This window comes from Xenopus laevis, chromosome 6L, assembly GCF_017654675.1.
Source record: "Xenopus laevis strain J_2021 chromosome 6L, Xenopus_laevis_v10.1, whole genome shotgun sequence".
Taxonomy (NCBI): Eukaryota; Metazoa; Chordata; class Amphibia; order Anura; family Pipidae; genus Xenopus; species Xenopus laevis.
Window position 1 is genome coordinate 43723081 of NC_054381.1, and position 23225 is coordinate 43746305.

Here is a 23225-nt window from a genome sequence, read left to right on the forward strand (position 1 = left end):
CCAAGATATACCCGGGTACTCTGGACACCTGCTATAAATGTGGGGCAGAGGTAGGCACTTTTGTCCATGTGTTCTGGGAGTGTCCCCTCATACAAAGATTAATGCACAAAATCCTGGACTTTATCCAGTCTCCCCTGAGCTATGCTTGATGGGCCACACTGAACCTTTAACTCTTCTCACATGTCAGAGGTTATTCTATTTCCAAATGCTTTACTATGCAAAAAAAGGTATTCTGTTAACTTGGAAAGATACTAGGCCCCCCACTCTGAACTGGTGGAAACAACTAATTAATGAAATACTCCCCTTACAGAAAGTGGTATATTTGGCCAGAGGATGTCAGACAAAGTTCCTGGCAATATGAGGCCCTTGGATAGAGTCGCCAGATTCGGCGCCCGATGAGCATTAAAAGTCAGAATAGCAGTAAAGCTAATGTGTATGTGTTGAGATATGTAATTCTCGATTCCTGATGTGTATGCAAGAAATCACAAAAAATGCAATGTATTATAAGACAATTCCTTAAATTCTTTATTTTCTTTTTCTTTTTATGTTAAATGTTTTGTATTGTCACAAATACTCAATAAAAAACAAGTTTTTTTTTAAAAAAAAAAAAGAAAGTTTGATGCATGGTGCACATGGGAAACCAAACCATGGAAGACTCTGTGAAACCACATTTATTGCCTCAGAATTCTGGGAGGCCATTAGTTATATAGAGCTGACAGGGGGAGTTTCTCAGGAAGAATTTCAACAGTATAAAGGAGAGAGCTATTGCTTTAAACAGCAGTCTGTTTATATCGATTGCATTGATCTGCACTCTTATACAGCTTATACTAGAAAATGGAGCAGAAGACACAAATGTACCCTACAGTACCTGCATTGTAGCTGTTACTACAACAAATTTGTTTATTTTTACAATTGTAGAACTTCTGGTGCAGATGCTCAGGTTTTATTAGCAAAAGTAACAGTATATTTGTAAGAATTTGTACTTAACTGTATCCTCTGAACACCCTGGACTATGGGAATCACTTTGCACACTGATGTAAATAACCCCACAGGGGACAGAACATCCTAATATTTATGATCAATATTTATATCCTTCCTGGGACCTTCTCAAGACTTAAGCTGGCCAGAGGCATGCAGATTCTAGTCTCATATCGTACTAACGATCGTACTGTGCAATCTTCCGACCTGCAAATAACCATTCAGATTAAATACAGTAGTAAAAGGACAAACATGAAAATGTCAGGACAATCTACACATGGCTCGAAAATCATACTAAACTAATTTCCGTGTGACTTTAACTTTATCTTTGCGTCTATGGCCAGCTTTACAAAGCAGAGACAAACAGAGCAATGCCCCCTATTACCATTAGCAGTGCAAGAGGTTGCCACATTCAAAAAGTTGTGATATCATACAAAGGGCCAGATTCAATTCAGTGAGAAAAAGTTATTTCATGGTTTATCACATGGACAAGTCATGGACAAGATTCAATTACAGGAAAAAAAACTTTTCTCCAAATTCAGTTCCAGTTTTTTTCCATAGACTTCAATAGAGTTTTCACGTTATAAACCTTGAGATAAGTTTTTCTCAGTTGAATTGCATCTCAAATTGAATCACTTTCATGACTTTTCACATGATAAACCCTTTTCTCACTGAATTGAATCTGGCCCAAAGAGTCTTAGCGGCAGATTTATTAAGGGTCGAAGTGACAATTCGAATTTTTCACATTCTTTTTTTTGGTCAAAACACTCAAATTCGAATTTTGAATTATCCAAACTCAATTTGAGTTTTAATTTGAATTTCAATATTTATCTCTGACCCTTTAAGAACTTTTTGCCACTTAAAATCTGCTGTATTACTGTATAAGTCAATGGGAGAGGTCCAGGGATCAATTTGGTGATGTTTGCAGCCTTCCTGACATTCAAGTTTTTTTCGGAGGAAAAGACTCAAATCAAATTTTTTAATCATTCAAGTTTTTCGAGTTTGGACGAATTCGATTAGAGTTTTTGGGTCGAATCAATTAGTCCGAGCTGAGAATATTCGATTTTATTAATACATTTAGATTGGTCGAATTTATGTGAGTTTAAAAAACTAGGGATGCATTGAATCCAGGATTCGGTTTGGGATTCGGCCAGGATTCAGCCTTTTTCAGCAGGATTTGGATTTGGCTGTATCCTTGTGCCTGCCTGAACAGAATCCGAATCTTAATTTGCATATGTAAATTAGAGGTGGGTAGGGAAATCACAGAACTTTTTGTCACAAAAGAAGAATTTTTTCCACTTTTTCCTTTCCTGCTCCTAATTTGCAAATGCAAATTCAGATTTGGTTCAGTATTCGGCAGAATCTTTCACCAAGGATTTGGGGATTCGTCCGAATCCCAAATAGTGGATTCGGTGCATCCCTAAAAAAAAACTCACATGAATTTGAAATTCGACCCTTGATAAATGTGCTTCTCCATATGTGAAAATGGGTCAAAAACAATATAATCTTAGTGGACAGAAAAGGAAAAAAAGATTATTGTATTAAAATGTTTACTTATAAGTGTTGCCATGCGCACAATGATACATGGAATATATACCTTAAAAGATAGAACTACAAAAGGTAGAACCAGTATCAATATGCAGAAATCCTCCGTTAAATACAGGATAATACATACAAAATGCAGACATAGTGATGTGCGGGCCTGCGCGATACCCGCACACTGCCGGTCTAGACGCCTTATCGCCCAGCCCCTTTTTGTGACGTCAACGGCAGGGCGGCCCGGGTCTATAAAAGGAACCCGGAAGTTGCGGGCGTACGCACGGAGGGCGGGTTAGGGCCATGTGTGGGTCGGGTAAAACCCGACGCACGCTTCACTAATATACAGTATCTTGTACTCATAAATAGTGGAAATAGATAGGAAAGGGAAATTGGGGGAGGGTGATAGTAGGAAGGTTTTGCAGACAGGACACTTGGACTTTTTACTACAGAATATTTAGACAAGTATCTTGAGGTAGTAGAGAAGCATAAGGTAGGAGGGGGCATAACAAGTGTGAGTGAGGGCTTGATTGTTAGTGTAGGGAGTGCAACTGCAAACAAAAGTAAAAATCCTGGCAAAGCTCTGATATGCTTACTTTTTATACCGTGACCTTTAAACTAGACACGTAATGAAACTGGGGGTAAGTCTACTCAAACACTAATAGGCAGAAAATGATATACATGTAAATTAAACCTCAGACAAGAAACCTGTGTGATTTTAGTTTTTCAATGGTATTGATCAACTTATGGCAGAAAATGTGAATTCAGCATGAAAATGACAGTACATTCTTTGCAAATCAATATTTCATTCATGATTAACTAGATATGAATTTTGTCTCCTGCAGTCACGTCTAATCTTATGTAGTGTGCATAGAATTGGATTTCGTACTCTACTTAGTGTTCAATAAAAGGCAGGAGAAAGCTGCCTACAGGATGGGTGTTTCCCTGGAGTCAAAATGGTGAGAGACCTTTAGCTAATATCACCTGGACATATATTGGACAGTGTATTTCATCCATTGTTCACATTCACACAGCGACGTTTCTGGCGAAGGAGCCGTCTGAGGCGGCTCCTGCAATGCCGCCCCCTGCACCGACTTACCTGTCGGGAGGGGAGGCAGTAACAATATTGCGGAGAGCGCAATTGCGCTCTCTCGCAATAGCACAGCCGAATTTCCAGTTTAAAAAACGGAAATTCGGCTCTTAAAGGTGCAGGAGCGGCTTTTTGCCGCCCCTGGAATCCTCTCTGGCACTTCCGTCTGAGGCGAGTGGCTCAGCTCGCCTCATTGGCAGAGCACCCCTGCATTCACAATAATAACCTCTTGACCCACCCTAGCCTGCCTACTTATAGAAGAACTAAACCCTAAAAATGAATATGGTTAGAAATGCCATATTTTTATATATTGAACTTTATATATAGAACTATATTGAACTTATTGAATCCTAAATGTTCAGCATCTCTAGAGTAATAATGATCCAGATCTTCAACGTTGGGGAGTTTCCCATCTTAGATTTTGTTAGGAGTGTCTGCGACACTGCACATGCTCAGTGGGCTTTAAGCAGCTGTTGAGAAGCTTAGGGGTCGTCACAAATCATCAAGCAGAAAATACGATTTCCCTGTTATATAAGCTGATGCTGCAGTGCTGATAATTACATTCTGATGTTACCAAGGACAAATAATTAATTACTCATCAAGCCCAGCCTTATATTATGACATTTATATTATATAATATATAATAATAATATAAATAATAATATATATTATATAATATATTATGAATCAGCAGAAAAGAAGATGCTTCAGAGTCATTTTTGAAGGAACATATCTTCACTGCTAAAGGGCTGTGGTTGCATTAGGCTAGTATATAAGCCCAAAATACAGTGTAAGTTCTGGTAAGTTCTCTTTAAAAAGTGTCAACCATATGTACAGAACTTCCACTGGTCACAATTATACAAAAAATACCATGATGCCACATGACTGACAGTTCATACGATCCCTGAAAGGAGTCAGAGGTGACTGCGTACCAGAGGTAACTGTGATTAAATAACAATGTCTTAAAAGATAAGTATCTTCTAACAAATAACGTTTTTCACATTAGGTTAGATGTTTGCTACTTAAGAAAATTATTTGTATTTATTTTTTTTCCACTTTTGTTACAAACACATTCCAGACCTTTCACACAGTACCTGTACACCACATGCATTAACATATCATGCCTGCACTGTTACAGTCTTCAAAGACCTGGCCCAATGCACATTGAATATATTTACAGCCACGTCTATTGACTGGAGGTGAAATTGTGTTTTCATTAATATTTCACTGTTGCTTCATTGTTTTGGTGTCACGGGATTAAAAGTATCCCCCAAAACTACTCATAAAACAAATAGCAATGGATTATATAATAGAGAGTGGTGTTTTTGTGGGAATTTGCAGCATTATTCTTGATGCAACCATGAGAACCGAATCTCATTATGAAATCAGCCTGTTACTTTTGACAAATGAAGCATGACTACAAGTCACATAACAGGAAAAAAAGGATCTTCACAAACAGGGGAAATCTAATATTGCATAAGGAACCATTTCTTTTATTATACTTCACTAATTTACTTACCAGCATACAAGGTTTACAGATGTATATAAATACTTCCTTTAGCATGCAAGTTAAGATCATCCTGATATATTTAACTGATGTGATAAATGAAAGCTGTCATAAAATAATAAAAAGCAAAGACTCTTGTAAAGCATAACATCATGCTGCAAGCACGTCCCGTGTCTTTTTACTGGGGCTTGCCCTCTTCCCTAGAACAGCCTTTTAAAGATTGTCATTACTGTGGCAGTTTCCTTTCCTGTGTGCTATCAAACTACGTTATGAATAAACTGCAATAACTGTAAAACAACAGATTAAAACATGGTAAATTGCTTGGATCTTGAATTTGCATCTTACAGCATTTAATTTGCTGAAACACTCCCTTATATTGAAAAAACATCATTGGGTTGATACATTCTGCAGTGCTTTACATCATTCACATCAGTCCCTGCCTTAGTGGAGCTTACAATCTAAGGCTCCTATCACATTCTCACACACTTATAAGGGGCCAATTCACCAAGCTCGAGTGAAGGATTCGAAGTAAAAAAACTTTGAATTTCGAAGTGTTTTTTGGGGCTACTTCGACCATCGAATGGGCTACTTTGACCTCGACTACGACTTTGACTTCGAATCAAAGGATTCTAACTAAAAATCGTTCGACTATTCGACCATTCGATAGTCAAAGTACTGTCTCTTTAAGAAAAAACTTCAACCCCCTAGTTCGCCATCTAAAACTTACCGAACCCAATGTTAGCCTATGGGGAAGTTCCCCATAGGCTTACCTAAATTTTTTTGGTCGAAGGATAATCCTTCGATCGTTGGATTAAAATCCTTCGAATCGTTCGATTCGAAGGATTTAATCGTTCGATCGAAGGATTATTCCTTCGATCGTTCGATCTAACTATTTACACTAAAATCCTTCGACTTGGATATTCGAAGTCGAAGGATTTTAAGTCCCAGTCGAATATTAAGGGTTAATTAACCCTCGATATTCGACCCTTGGTGAATTTGCCCCTACGGGTTGCCACCTTTTCGTCTTCCTATATATTTATCTTTTTTCCCTATTAATAACATTGGGATCTAACTTAATTTTTACCGGCCAGGCCAGTAAAATACCGACCAGGTGGCAACCCTTCACACACTATGGGCAATTTTATCAGGAACCATTTTACGTTCCTATATGTTTTAGAGTTTTGAGTGTGGGAGGAAACCAGAGGAACCAAACAAAAACCACACAAGCAGGGACAGAACATACAAATTCGTTTCAGATAGTGTCCTGGCTGGAATGTAACCTTGGACCCCTGGTTACACATTTCTTCCTTTAATTGATAAACTCCCAAATACCAGACATCCTAATTTGCTGGAAAAAAAGTGTTAATTAGCCAGTGCTTTTGTTTCCTAACTTGTAGTAAACTGATCAAAACTAATGTGCTTATTTTTTAATATTAGCAACTGCATTGGTGACATTTTCTATCTAATTTAGTAAATGATCCCTATTTTTCTATGGTTTAGATTTATAACATTCTGGCAACATATGACAAGTATGCACAAGGTTGAATGCTTATGCAATGGCAATTACTAAAACTAAACCGAGGTTGGCCCCTCATTTGAATGAACATAAATATAAAGAACAGAATAGCACATGCACATGTGATTTACTGACCAGCCATAGAAAGTAAATGTAAACCCTGTTTGTGTAGGAAACATAAAACACTCATAAACACAGCATATGTAAACCTACAATAAGTTTTAATTGCACATTTAAAAAGATGCTAAGATTATTTAGAACTCCACTACTGCTGTATGTCTATAATGTTTAAAAACTATTTGATATTATATGGCATGTGAAATGCACTTTTCTGTTGTAAAAGGCATTTGACTAGATGTTATGAAAATAGTAAAAATGTAAAATGAGTGTCAAGACATTTCCCATCATGGGGATATTGAGCATATGTTCTCAGCTAACAGGCTTGAGCAATGTTGTATTGGGTGAGCTGAAAATCCTTTAGTTACCATGGACCTTGGAGTGAGTCCTACTTTGCTGAGCTGATCAGCATTAGACTTCTGACTATTTCTTTTACGTTTTCATGGCTCTGGAGTCCATTCTTGGAATGGTTAAATGCAAGTGATTCTCATCAGTCTAAAAGGGCAATAACGTGTGACAGCGTTATGAGCAGTTTATTGCTTAACTTTAACTGCACAGAAAGCAGCATTAAGAAACATAATTTATTTTCCTGCAGTGATGCAGGTGTCGTGTTTGTTCTGGGAATTCCACTTTGTGATTGTTAACAAAGATTTTATTTTCAAGGCATTTTAAGAAATCCATCATAAAAGATATGTTTCAAGTGAATAGTGATCTGCACCCCATTTCCCTTCATAGGCATTTGATCTCTAATATAAATGACTGTAGTGGTCTCATATAAGAATTAGCAGTGAAAAAGGCTGCGACTGGGACTTAATCCTGAGTTAACTTTCTAGACCATTGAAATAAATCTGTAATGTGCCATTCGGTGCGGGTAATAAAAATTAGATGCAGTTCTGTTTTCAAAGTGAATAAAGGAGCATTCAGCTCAGAAGCAAAGTTTATTATATCAGACAATTTAGAAATAACCACGGCAGTCATTTCATAACTGATCATATCATTATGATATATAAATAAAATATAATTATTGTTGAACAGTCTAGAAAATATCAAATATTTCAAGTGGAAATGTTGATGGAAGACACGACTGTGGGAGGCATGACTGTATAGTCACAACTAGTGCTAAGCAAGCTGTTTTGCTTCACAAAATTTCTCAGAAAGTTTGCCAAATACATTGGAATCAATGGGAAGGTAAAACTACATTATGGTTAAGCAGTTTTTTAGCATATACATTATCCTACCTTGGGAAGCTTATTTCCACTATGCTACAACGGTTCTTCATAGCAAAAAGGCTCCAATATTTCCAATTTATTCCAAACATGGCGCCCTGATCGCTTTTTTGATCACCAAATAACAAGGATAGGAGGGGCACTTTTATTACCATGCCATAATTTTTTATTGTTATACCAAAATGAAGTCTCATTGTCATACAATAATACTCTTCAATACTAAAAGGGATACTGTCATGGGAATTTTTTTTTTCAAAATGCATCATTGCTGCACTGAATTCCATTTCTCAAAAAAAGAAAACAGATTTTTTATATTTAATTTTGAAATCTGACATGGGGCTAGACATATTGTCCGTTTCCCAGCTGCCCCCAGTCATGTGACTTGTGCTCTGTTAAACTTCAGTCACTCTTTACTGCTGTACTGCAAGTTGGAATGATATCGCTCCCCCCCACCACCACCACCAGCAGCATAACAACAGAACAATGGTAAGGCCAGATAACAGCTCACTAACACAAGATAACAGCTGCCTAGTAGATATAAGAACAGCAATCAATAGTAAAATTCAGGTCCCACTGTGACACATTCAGTTACATTGAGTAGGATAAACAACAGCCTGCCAGAAAGCAGTCCCATCCTAAAGCGCTGGCTCTTTCTGAAAGCACATGACCAGGCAAAATGACCTGAGATGGCTGCCTACACACCAATATTATAACTTAAAAAAAATACACTTGCTTGTTCAGGAATGAAATTTTATATGGTATAAAATAAAAAATATAGGGAGTGAATTATTTGTAGTGTAAACAGTGTGATTTAGAAATAAAAACGACATCATAAAAATCATGACAGAATCCCTTCAATGGTCGAGTTTTTTAGAGGGAAAACTTTTCGTGGAAAAATAAAACTCTAATTTTTTTAGATTTATTATACCCCAAAGCTGCTAAAGTTGAATCTAAAAATAATATATCTCAAACATCTCGAGGTCATGTAGTAGTCAGTGGCAGATGTCCCTGAAGTTGTTTCTTGACAACGTGATCTACACTGGATAATCTAATAAAGTCGGGTTTTACTGTATGTCCTATAATCTGATAAAGTCGAGTTTTTGCAGTGACAAATTCGGTAAAATTGAGTTAGGTCAACTTTGACTTAATAAAAACTTGAGTTTTAGTAAATAAAGATTCTGTGTGCCATATCACATACAGACTCATTTCTAGTGATTGAAGGGAGCCAGTTAGAGCCACGCTGTGTAATAATGCCTTGGGAACCATTTATTTGTTTGGAGTACAATTACAATGGTGCAATTATTTGTCTACATCAGTGGTTTTCATATCCCCCTTTGAGATTCATTATCTCATAAAAACCCTTCCTGGCCGACCACTCCTATCATTTCAGCACATGTGCAGTACACGTTACAGTGTGTGCATGTGCCTGAAGTCAAAAGAAAAGGTCCAACCCCCACCTCCTTAGCTTCACTGCCAAATTTATCTGCAAGTGTCATGTGGCCAGTGGGGATCTTTTAAGAAAAATACAATTTTTGTTTTTTGATAAATAGGCACCTGTGGTCCATCGACTAAAGCTGCTGCCCTAGGCACGGCCCACAAGCACCTATAAATAAATATGGCTATGGTCACTGCCCTTAGAATCTCGTGTCCAACAGCAAGCTGTAGCATTAGTTCATATAATGGAACTGATCTGGTCTATCTAACATCAAACTGTGCTGTTAAAGGGGACATGTCACCCAAACAAATAATTTCAAATCCTCTCTTATAGTGTTACACAAGCAATATAAACTTTATTCTTTTGGAATCTACAATCACAGCATATGGGCAGGCACCATTTTATGGAAGCTGTTATAAAAACAAACATCATTCCAAAATTACATGTATGTGACAGAAAGGAGGACTTGATGCACATGCCCATGCACAGACTACCGAATTATACACAGTGAGGAAGGCAGTGGCATGTGAGGAGGTCAGTGACATTAAAAAGTGCATACATTTAAGTGAAAGTGATTGAGTAAAATGACGTGCTAGAAAGATTTGTATGCAAAGAAGAGAAAAATTGCTAAATGTCTGAAAATTGAGATGAGAAACACTAAAATGGCAGGACTTTGCAAAATAAGTAGATTCTAAATACAAGCAAAAAAGTCCTACAACTTTGGTAGGACTATGCAAAAGGTAAACATACTCTTTTAACTAGGACTGTTGCCTGTTGCATGGTATGACTGAGCAGGGCCGTGATTAGAAATCACTGTGCCCCGTACAACAACATTTTGGCGCCCCCTGGGCCCCGCCCACCCCGGATCTGGTCCAGCACAGTTTAAAGACCACACAGACATCAGAGTTAAAAATGGTAAACTCTTCCACACACAAGTTATAAAAAGCCATTGATGGCCAGGGTCCACCTATAAGTTAAAAAAAACTGTGGTGCCAGGGCCCCCCTTAAAAGTTTTTAAAAAAAAAAAAAAAAAATTGGTGGTCAAGGCCCCCCTACAAGTTAAAAAAAAATTGGTGGTCAGGGTCCCCCATAAGTTAAAAAAAATGTTGGCGCCAGGGCTACCCACAAAAGTTTCTTAAAAAAACATTGGAACCAGGGGCTTATAGAGTATTAAAATAATACATTGTTGGCTAGGTGATTAAAAAATAAAAATACACACATTGGTGTTCAGTAGAACAGAACTCGTGGCTTCAGGGCTTCCATTTCGGCTCCTTAAGTGACTTCAGGTCTTTTTACGGCTTCAGGACTTCAACTTTGGCTCTTTCGTGACTTCGGGTCTTTTCACAGCTTCGGGACTTCAAGTTCGGCTCTTTTCGTGACTTCAGGTCTTTTTGCGGCTTTGGGACTTTGGCTGTTCGGGACTTCGGCTTTTCGGAAGAGGAGGCACAGCTTCGGAGCTGTCAAGGGGGGTCCGGCTATTTGAAAAGTACAGCACAGACCCCCTGTACAGGAGTACCCCCTGTGCCCCCCTCATGGCGGTCCTGTGACAGAGTAGTTTATCTCTTTGTATAGCACATTGTTTTTTTTAAGGATCTTTAAATGGTACTTATCCAACTGTTGCTACACTACTGTACAAATCCCAACATCCCCCAGACTATAGTCTGCTAAACAAAGTCTCTTACATATTCATTTTTGATTCTTTTAGTAAATAAACCAGTAGCAGTTTTGATTTTTATAGAGCAGACAATAAAAAAAATACCTGGACAGCATCCTAGATAAATGTTAACAATTTAAAATGTAAATGCAACTGAATAGGAAAATAAATGTATTCCTGGTAGAATATTTAAATTCTGGTGTGAATTTCCAGACATTTCACCTACTTCTCATCAGGAAAATAGTTCACGGTTTTCCAGATTAAGTGGCAGTAAAAGTGTTACTGCTATAAACGAAAGTGGCAAAAAATACGGCGTGAATTATAACACATGATCAAACAAGTTTAATCAGTTAGAAATAAGATGAGACTTCTGATTTTCCCATGAAAAGTTGTTTTCCATATTTTATTACTTTTTTAGTTGGCAGAAAGTAGACATTATGCAGTATATATCATAATGTACCCACACAATATACTGCAGTTAAAAAGAGGTAGTAGTAGTAGTACTAAAGTGTTGTGCAAAACAAAATATAATGTAGAATATTCTGTAACATTCTGTAGCCAGAAGTCGGACTTTTATGTACAGGTATAGGATCTGTTATCCAGAATGCTCAGGACCTGGAGTTTTCCGGATGAGGGATCTTTTCGTAACTTGGATCTTCATACCTTAAGTCTGCTAACATTAAATAAACCCAATAGGATTTTTTTGCTTCCAATAAGAGTTAATTATATTTTAGTTTGGATCAAGTACAAGGTACTGTATTTACCGGTAATCACTTTTAAACATTTGGACTATTTGGATAAAATATATATATATATATATATACCATAATATTTAAAGAACAGCTAAAGCCTAAAAAGAATATGCATACAATGTACCTTACCAGCAGCCCCACAGCAGTAATGGTGTGTGGCATCAAAGCTGCTCCAAGTAGCTACCAAACATCTAAGGGATCATTTACAACCACAAGTTCAGTTGTGCTCGTGCACTTTTCCATGCAGAGTTTTGTGCTTTATAAAGCCCATTTATTCATTCTGCATATTCTGCACTATTCATTGCTCAGTCCTTTCAGAGGAACTCTGGAGTTACCCCCACCTCCTGACCAAGTGGTAGCTCCAGTGTTCCCTTTGCATCCAACGTCAATAGGTGCTGCACACTTACACCTGAAGAATCAGACGCAGGTTTCACTCTTTATGGAAATCTGGGCAATTGCAAGTTAATTAATTTTGGCAAATTGGAGTCAGGCGCAATGCCCACCTAGCATTTGTGATGCTGTTCATGCTCTGTGTACTGTGGCGTTCTGTTAATAAGCTTTGCTTCATGATTATTGAAAACCATCAAAATATTTTGTAGAAATTGAGGAAATTGATGCTACAGTGCTAATTTGTAAACAATTCTGAAACAATACAGAATATACTGACTTCTTTGTTGCCAAGTAATCTGAATCTCAAGCAACTTTGTAACATGAAATATCAAAGTCCTTGACACCTGGTATTTAAACAGCAGTGTCACTTTTTTATTTTGGGGGAGGCACAGAGCTTCACTAATAAAGGACTATAGTGACCTTTGACTAGGAAGAAGCCCAAAAAATAAAAAGTGGCATATTTAGTTAATTAGATACAAATGTAACTTTTGTTCCAGTTGCACCCTCAGTGATTATAATTGCTTACCTGATACCCTGGGTGCATCTGTTATCAAAAAACTGTTTCTGCAGAAGCTTTTTTGGTGCAATCTTCTTCCTCTTCTATCTTTCTTCAGGCACAGATAATGATAAATGTTGAAAAAAAGAGTACCATTTCCAATTTCCAGGGTCAGTGACCCTGACATTATGATAGCATTTTTAATTGCATAATGGAAAAGAGATAAAATAGAAAGGCAAATAGCTAAAAAAAAATACCTTCTCTTCTTTGCTGCCCAATACCCCTTATAAGAACCAGCCTAACTCTGCTCTGCTCATTTTCCCATCTTTTCAATCCATTTTCCTGCCCCATTATATCATCACCCCTCCAAGTGACTGACATCATCTCTGCCTCTGACACAAAGGTGGTATAATGTGGCAAACCTAAGATCAGTTGTATAGTTGTTCAGCATCCTTTAAACCTTAAAGCAAAAAGTCCTATACAAGTTGGGGTATAAACTTGCTTTCTTTGTGGATTCATAAAGAATATAGCAAAATAATCAAGCTAGTGGGTTAAGAAACATTGCATATTTAAAGGGACCTGCTGGGCATTCTACAACACCAGCAGATGCAGAGAATTTTTCAATTTTTCTTGTGCCCCTGGTGAGCAAAGTCAAAAAGAAAAGGCAAGAGAGAATAGGGAATATCCTGTACAATTTAGGAATGTGTTTAGAATATCTTGTACACAATTTCTTAATGCTGTCAAGTATTCAACAGTGTTGGAGCTGCTGCAAGAATACCTCAAATAACCATATAAAACAACACTTATTTTTGAATATGATCAGGCAGATTTTGTGGAGTCAGGTTTCACATATGGTTTATAAAACTGTACTAATCATTTAGTGGGATGATCAATGTGTGCTGTTGACCACATGTGGCAAAAATGAGCATAAACCAACAAGAATTTATTTTGGACAATCAACTCTGATGTGACTGCAACTAATTATGATCCTTCAGAACAATTTATGTTTGCCTGTACAGGTATGGGATCTGTTATCCGGTAACCCATTATCCAGAAAGCTCCAAATTACGAAATGCCAGTCTCTCATAGACTCAATTTTATCCAAATAATCCACATTCTTAAAAATTATTTCCTTTTTCTCTGTAATAATAAAACAGTACATCTTACGTGATCCAAACTGAAATAAAATTCTGGGTTTATTCATTGTTTACATAATTTTCTAGTAGACTTAAGGTATGAAGATCCAAATTACAGATCCATTATGTGGAAAACCCCAGGTCCCCAGCATTCTGGATAACAGGTCCCATACCTGTACTTGTATGGCTCCTCATTACAATGATTTTGCCGATCAACTTCTAGTGTGAACTGAACTGACTGGTTAACCCCTTCTGTTGCTTGTACTACTCTCAGGTCGGATAGTAAACACTGGGCTAATGCTAACAAATATATTAATAAAAAAAACTATTCTAAACTGCAGTGCAAATGAATACCTTCCTAATAAGAAGTAGGACATTTGGAAATCGTTATACCTTGTTTTAGGTTTCAGTTTAGAAAACCTACATAAACCAGAGGCAAACACAATAACTTGAAACCATTTACATTTGCTTGTTTACTATCACAACCCATGTTATCGCGATTTCAAGGCAATACAGATTCTAAACCTCACTGGACCATTTGTATATAATACTTCCTAGAAATTCTCAGTACACGTTTTGCCTCATGTTACATGTACCTAGCATAATATTTACAAAACTTCTCACAGCATGCATGACTGGTATATTATATCAAAAATGATCTTTTATATATGTCATTCATTTTCTCTTTATGAAAGTATTTTCATGATTAATTAAACCTTAGAATTATAAAAAAAGCAAACATTCCCAGACATGTCTCCTGTGCACATTGTAGTAATTACACACCAGGGAGAGGTACTTCCCAGAGTGCTGGGATTTTTTTCTGTAATGAAACAAGCCTTTCCATTTTAACAATGCTGCAATCCAACTGTGAAATAACAGCAATTTGAATTTGTAGTTCCATGTTTTCCTACATGCCATTGTACAGCCCAAGGTTGCCAAGTCTAACACCTTGAGGGAGCTCTGTGTCTCGCACACACAATGTCTGATCTCACCTATACCCCAAGACATTCCAATGAAAAGCCACGAATTCCATCAATCTCACTCACATAGACTTAGAAGACTTGGCAGGTCTGGCAGGCCGTGAATAGCTTTTCTCATCAATTCTAATTAAGTGTTGCAATTGGAATCCAAAGTACACATGCGAGGACCTATTCCCTAATAAGCAAAATTTTGAGACATGTGTTTTCTAATATGTTCCATCACGATGCGTAATGTGCTATGTAACATTTTAGCCATCAATAAAAAGAACTGGTCAATGTTGTTAACAGCATTCATTTAATATTGTTATGTGCATAATTCCTTCAAATATAAACATGAAAGCATATTGTATTTCATTATACTTATTTTTGCGTCACAAAAACAAATAAACAGGCTATACATTCTTATTCGGCCTCCTAGTAAATTGTTGTTTAAAAATGTTTTTAGGATTCTGGGAGGAACACCCCCGAGTGTCTCTGGAGCTTAGCCTAAAGGACAATTAGGGTATGATTTTAAGTAAACACTAATTAACACTAGATCTTTTTGGAACTACAATTCAATGGTTGTTTTTATATATCTGTATCCTCATTAAGTGGAGGTGAGCCTGACATGTTGGACCTCATACAAGGGCTTAAACCACTGCTCAAATGTGTTCTTTATTACTGTATTACCAGCGTTCTGGAGTAACATTTTTATTGGAAAAAAGACAATGCTATTTATTTAAAAGCTTGCTATCATAATTACCCTAGTTTTTAAACAAAATGTACTGCTACCTGCAGTGGCGTAACTAGATATTACTGGGCCCCACAGCAAATTATTTTTCAGGCCCCCAAAATGTTTTGGGGTTGACTTGTTTCTCCAATATTTATTGAAATTTTATATGAATTAGGGCCCATGGGGCCCCTACACCTCCTGGGCCCCCCTGCAGCCGCAGGGTCTGCTTCCTCTATAGTTACGCCCCTGGCTACCTGCAAATATTAAAATAATTTATTGTTTTAAAAATAATACAAAAAACAGGCTGTTACAGGGTTGATTACAGCATAACAAAGCTGTAATTCAGATAAACACTATTTCCACATTGAGAATTTAGATGAGTCCAATAGTCTCTGAAATATTTGTTTCAGTCATTCATTGCATTCATTGGGGTACATATATCAAGTAAACTGTAAAGAAACGATACAGATAGCATTTTAGTTAATAGTAAATAACTTGGCAGAAGGAGCATGCTGAACAGCCTGTGAAATGCTAATACCTAGATGGACCTCTTTAAAATATATTTTTATTTTAAAATTTCCAAATGATTAAAACAGTTAAGAGCGCAGTACAAAGAGTCAGGCAGGAACTTTCAAATACAGACTAGCAGCTTGCTGAGATTGAACCATCTGTAAAAAAAAAAGTTTGCAAGTGGAGAAGGTAATAGCGTAATATAATTATTTAAACAGACAAGACTTAATAGGCTTACAGACAAATGGGTGAAACCATAAATTGCTGATTTTATCAGGAGCCAAATAGTCCAGAATACCTGGTTACAGGAGTGAATTGTTGCAATAATTTCCCTTTAAAAGGTAGACAAACTCTCTGTCTCTATTAATTATTTTTAAAAGGTGCTGCCCCTGAAAGGGCCCCCTGCTCTTTTCCAAACTGAACCTAATGCTTCCATCAAAGCTGCTCCATTGCCTAACTTGAAAATGCAGTGTAGCACAAGGGGTTGGTGGCTGCCATATGCAGTCTCCAGCAATGAACAGAACATGAGCATGAGAAGCCAAGGCCTGGTTGGCTAACAGTGAGCTTTCTGCTGGAAGCCTGCACACCTGGCATGATACAGCCAGACATGGCGGCCACCAATCCCACCCTGTGTTCAATTTAGGTAAAGACCAAAGTAGTGCATTTCGGTTGAGACACAGGAGCCAGCATCATATAAACATTAAAGCATAACATCTATTCAGCAGTCATCTGACTAGTTACATATTTACTAGCTATCGTCTTATGAGTTGCAATGGGTTACTGCATCTGGACAAACTTTGCTATTTAAAGGAGTTGTTCACAAACACCTTTTTCAGTTCAGTTGTTTTCAGATAAATATAGAAATAAAGACTTTTTTTTAAATTACTTTCTTTTTGTGACTTTTCTTATACTGAAATTTAAAGTTTCACTCTCACCTCTTTATGCATCTTTAAAGCAGCTCGGGGGGGGGGGCGGGACGGCAACTAACTGTTCTACATTGATACATAAGTTGATACATGTCTTATCTTTGGCCCTGCTGAGCAGAATCCCTGAGTTTCATTTAGGGTAAGGTCACACTGGGAGTTTTGGGGTGATTTAGTCGCCTGGCGACTAATCACCTCGTCTTTGCAGTGACCAATCTCCCCGAACACCTTCCCTCATTCTGCTCTGGCTAAAATGAAAAATCGCCGGCGCTAACCACACGCGGCAAAACGAATCGCCGTGTGTGATTAGCGCAGGTGATTTTTCATTTTAGCCAGCGCAGAGTGAGGGAAGGCATTCGAGGAGATTGGTCGCCGCAAAGACGAGGCGATTAGTCACCTGGCGACTAAATCTCCCCGAAACGCCCAGTGCGACCTTACCCTAAAGGCAGCAGTTAGATACAATAGTTGCTAATATTCCAGTAAATTGTTAACAGTTCCAGTAAATTTTTAACAGTTCAGAATCTGCACCTGGATTAATACATTTCCAGACTGAAATACCAGAGACAAAACATTAAACTCCTAAACCAAAAAAATAAAAAATGGGAAGCAATTTAAAAAAGCCTTTATTTGTGCTAAACGATCTGAAAACAACTGAACTGAAAAAAACTGTTTGGAAGGTGAACAACTCCCCTAATATATGTAAGTATTTTTGGAAGAAGGGGTACACTTTGCTTCAAAACATTGCTCAATAAAGATGAAGTTAATCAGATTTTTGCATTCAGAGTTTAGTAAATAGCCCACCAAATGTATATTGGGCAAGCGTTATTCACCTGGGTATTACAGCACAGATAGCAGGAGAACAGAGGGCTCGGTGGGATCCTTTTTGTTTCTTGGTCTCAGTAAATGTGTGCAAATCAAATCATCATACTGTGGAGTATAGTAAGTTTATGCCACTAGCAACCACAGGCCCTGTCTATGGCATTTTACTGCAGGCCCTCTGGCTTATGCCAGAATCTACAGATTTTCAGTCTGGGTCTGTCTTGCATACTAAGCCACATCTTTCTTCCTGCTGAAATCAAATGTGTGTATTCAGAAACCTGCGTGATGCTTAATTTAATCCACCTAGAAACAGCTCTCCTAGTTCAAACACTAGATAAATCTTCACTGTTCACTCCAACTGGAAACAGGTGATGGGAATGATCTGTTTGATTCGCCTTTAATCTTTAAAGTAATACCGATATGAACAATCTATGGTATTTATTATTTCCTGAGCCAAACAGAGAAATAGAAGTTACGCGATGTTTGGTCCTTGTGATGTATGTAATTACGTAACACTGCACAGAAAAATCCACCTGCATAATGGACTCCTGCTATAAAAACAGTCACAATAAAGGGTGACGAGAGATGGTTGTATAATCGTCAGCTAATTCACTACCTTCCCCATTTGGCCCATTTGGATCAAGAAATAACAAAAATAATAGATTTTTTTATGATCAAAACAATAACCAAAATGTATGTTAAGCACAAGCCCTATTCTTTGCACTCATATTGAACAAAAGGGTGTACTGCTCCTTTAAGGTTATCAGCACGCAACAGTATGTGGTCAGAAATGTGGTAGCACATCATAGGTTTGGTGCCACAATTTAACACATTTCCGAGAACAAACTGGGCAATGTTTGTACAGGCATTTCCCAGGTGACATAAAATGCAGATAAAAAAATTACATTTAAAGGAAGTGTGGGAATTTCCCAGTTTCTATGTGCTGTGGATATAAGAAAATGCTTTCAATATCCTTTGTAGCAGTTTATATTTGTCTGCATTATATGGAAAGGGTTAAGTTAAGTCCATGGGGGGCCACAGTGTCCAATTTGTGGATCCGCCTGGATTCCCTCCGCAACAAGGCACTTTCCCTATCCCCTCCTCTTTCCATGGGAGGTTGGTAGTCTATTGCCATACATTTAAAAGTGGGCAGTGTGGGTCCTTTTGTTAGGAAATGCTTAGTAACTGGTTGGAGGGCTTTGCCCTCTTTTAATGCCTTGCTGGTAGAACGATGATTTCCAATTCTTTCTTTCATTGTGGTGCAAGTTTTGCCCATGTAGTACAGTCTGCAAGGGCAAGTAATATGTGCAGCCTAATCTGTGTAAAATCTTATAACATTTACCGATATGTGGGTGGGGAAAATCGGGACCTATCAGCAGACATCTGCATGTAACACAGTCAGGGCATTTATAACATCTCAATGTTTTCAGTAAAAGTGTCCAAATTGCTATTTCCCTAAAGTCAGTGCGTACAAGTAAGTCTCTGAGGCTACATCCCCGTTTGTACCTACATCATGGGTTTCTTGTTTGAATGGAAAGACAGAGATTCGTCCATGTTGAGCATAGGCCAGTGTTTCTTAATGCTGGCCAACAAATGTCTATGGGCTGCTGAGAATGTGGTGGTGAAGATAAGAGAGGCACCAACTCCTTTGTTTTTGGTTTGGTGCAGGCCCGGACTGGCAATCTGTGGGTTCTGGCAAATGCCAGAGGGGCTGCTATAAGGTCCCATAGAAAGTCACTATTTAGTGGGCTGGTTGGGGCTGTTTGGGCCTCTGTGTTGGCTGAGTGGCCCTCTGTGTACCTGAAATGCCAGGGCCTATTGTAATTCTCAGTCCAGGCCTGGTTTGGTGAGTAGTAAATCTGATTGAGTATGTTGTAGCGCACGGTCCAATCGTATATACAAAAGTTCCTGTGACTACTCCCTCTCCAAAAACCTATTAAACATATCCCAAAGTTGTTCCTCAGCTGTGTATCTGTCATTATTATTCCGTATAACTCGCAGAAACTGGGATTATGGTATACTCCTGATTGTGGCAGGTGGATGCTGGCTGGCTGCGTGTAGGATTGAATTGCGATCGGTGGGTTTTCTGAACAGTCTGATTCCCAGTTTTAGATACTTAATGAAGATATTTTAATCCAGGAAATCAATGTTATTGGTGTGGATTATATAAATCTTTGACACACCACTTACTTCATCCGGGTGCATTCAACTCCTCAAGCAACCTCCAAACCAGCAAACATTTTCGATTTCCAAGCAGCACACCAATATATTTGGCAATGCCTTTAAAACACGTATTCAGCAGAATGCGGCACAATATTTCGGGGATCACCCCCTTCCTCAAGTGCATTTGCACCTCAGGGTTTTTTGGTTCTTAGAATTTACCCCTATTGACTTTGCTTATTTTGTGTATTTGCAGTCTAAACAACCTTGGATCTTTTCTTTTTCATTTAATTGTTTTTGTGTTCCGTCTCCCTTCATTAGGGATTATAAACTGCTGTTTGTTAGGGTTACTACTAGTAACTAAAAACAAAACTGCATTTAAAACTATATTCTTATCAACATTGCAAGTCAGTTATGTCTCTAAAATGATTGGGGGTATAAAGGCATGTTTCTACACCGAGCCGGGCCAACCCTGCCAGGCGCCCTAGGCAACCTGGCGGGCCACGGCGCCGGCTCAGTGCGCACGAAACTGCGCTCCAGCGCGCAATGGCGTGCGCACATGCGCATTTTCGGAAAAGTTACACTCGGCAGTCTGGGAGAGACGGGACCGGACACGGGGTAGGCAACAGAGCAGGTACGTGCCTGGCGCCCCCCCAGCTTTGCGCCCTAGGCACGTGCCTACTCTGCCTACCCCTAGTTCCAGCCCTGTTTCTACATTGTATTGTAATACGTATAATACTTTTGAACTCATAAAATTACTGATTAAACTAGAATTTTATATAACAAGGTAGGAAGCCAATTGTGGCCCCTCAGAATTTCCTCCCCAGTTCAGAATAGCGATGCAGGCAGCTGGTAGGCAAGAATAGTTGTGCACAATAGTGAAACTGCACCACTGCCCCACCCAAAATTATCTTTGAATGTGCCTGATAAATCCTAAACATTCCCATCAATCAACATCATACAGTATGTAAAAACTATATTATTTTTGTGCTTTTTTCTATTTTTCAGACATGTTACATTTGTCATCAATACTGCACTCCTGGAGGGAACCACCAATCATAAATCCTAACAAACAGTACTCTTAATCATCTTCCTTCCTCTCCTTCTCAATGTTCATCTTCAACTTGAAACACTTCTGCTGCTGCCTGTATCTATAGCAAAATCTTCTTTGTCTCTATATCTCCCCCACCACATAAAGTTGAATTGAGCTTTTGTATTGTGGCATTTTGAGCAGTTATCCCAGAAAAAAAACACCCCAGTATTGAAGGTTATAACCTGTATTCCAAGTGGAGTTTGCTATTCATTCTTGCAAACCTATCCTATAAATTATTTCTGTTCACCCATTAAATAAAGGAGAATTAAACCCTAATAATGTATATGGCTAAAAATGCCATATTTTATTTACTGAACTTGTTGCACCAGCCTAAAGTTTCAGCTTCTTAATAGCAGCAATGATCCAGGATTTCAGACTTGTCACAGAAAGTGTCTGTGACACTCACATGTTCAGTGGGCTTGGAGTAGCTGTTGAGAAGCTAAGCTTAGGGGTGGTTGCAAATTATCAAGCAGAAAATTACTGACTGTAATATAAGATGATGCTACAGGGAAGATTATTCAATTCTGATGTTAGTTGCACTGGTTTGTGTGCTGCTATGTAGTAATTATTTGTATTAATTACTAATCAGCCTTATATTACGACATTTGTATTTTATGCGTACTGTATATTTAGTCGGTCTCCAAACTCAGTGACTAACAGCAGCACAGAGCACGTACAGTGAATCAGCAGAAGATGGGGAGCTACAAAGGCACCTTAATGGGCACAGATTGTTACTGCTAAAGGGCTGTGGTTGCCTTAGGCTAGTATAGAGTGCTACGCAACATGTTGGCGCTATATAAATACATGCTAATAATAATAGAAGCCCAAAACCTAATGTATAACATTTCTAGCCTACTTATTTATCTAAGCTTTAGTTCTCCTTTAAGAACCAAACACAACTGTATTGTTCTTATCCCAGGTATTCTTTGAAACAAGTGCTGGACCTCCACCTGCCTCCGTTTTTCTTAACATTTGCCAATCACTCAGTAGTCTTTTATTTACCAGTTTATTTTTCATATCTTGATTTATTTTCAAGACACTTGCAGACCTTATTGGGAATCCATGGCCTAGGCCCTGGTATTGATAAATGTGATTTATAAGTATTAAAAGTCTGGAAACTGCACATAAATTCACACAAAATATTTCAAATCACCTGTCCAAACACATTAGTTTTAAGTGTCAACTTAGCTATCACATGATCTTTTCATAATGTTTTCTCTACATTTGCTTACTGACTTCCTTCTGAACATTTGAGTGCTTTTTGCGACTTGGCATACCTCCCAACTGTCCCATTTCGAGCAGGACAGTCCTGCTTTTGACAGCTCAACCCGCAGACCTGGATTTGTACTGATATGTCCAAAATTTCTCTTTGATCTACTGCACAGAACACCCAGAAAAAGGTAAGAAGTGTCTAACTTAACTGGCTCTTGGCAGAGAGCCCAGAATACATACTTATACTTTTGTAAGCATTTTAGATAAGACCTAAGACTCACAGGTGAAAGGGCAATTCACCGTCATTAGCAAAACTGTAATAACATATAAAAACCATAGAAATGTGTTCAAACTTTCATAAAATGACACATTTTGTAAAATGGACATGATAATTAGGTGGCATGGCCACAAAATGGGCATGGTCAAAAAGTCTGTTTCCAGAATGTTGGGAAGGATTTGGTCACATGGACAGATAAGTCCCCCAAAGTAAGCAAAGCAGACTTGCCTAATGGAAATAGTGAAACAGGAGGCCGAGAGGTAAGGAGAGTAGAAGGGTATATTCAGGTAGAACACTGGTACAAGGTAGTAAAATCATACTTAGACTGAGCCAGGGCAGGCAGCAACAAGGCTAATCTATGAATAAAGCTCAGGTCAAGGCATGTAGAAGGAATTAAAAAAAAAAAATCAGGGACAGATTTATTATAGACCACAGTGGAACTCCATAATCACAAATATTTACCACAATCTATAATCAGGAAAGGCAAGATATGGCAATAGACTATTACTGCTTTTATGTCCCAATATGTTGTTTTGGGTTTATGGTGATCCACTGCTCACTGGCCATGATTAAATGTAGTAACTCGTTTTAAAGATCCTTTATGGAAGGGTGTAGGTATGGTTTGCTCCTGTACATCAGGAACTGGTCAAGCACAATCAATGTTTTGCATGTCAGTGTAAATAAACCCAAGTTCTGCCAATATTTC

The 23225-nt window shown here is 38.2% G+C and overlaps 1 protein-coding gene across 1 annotated transcript in view; it reads left to right on the forward strand.

The window, feature by feature from the left end:
- Positions 1 to 19566: 19566 nt before the first annotated feature.
- The window catches only part of tax1bp1.L (Tax1 binding protein 1 L homeolog), a 59715-nt gene continuing 56056 nt past the window's right edge, over positions 19567 to 23225 (forward strand). The window contains 1 exon segment of the mRNA NM_001102666.1: positions 19567 to 19613. The gene's annotated coding sequence lies outside the window, so the exon portion shown is untranslated.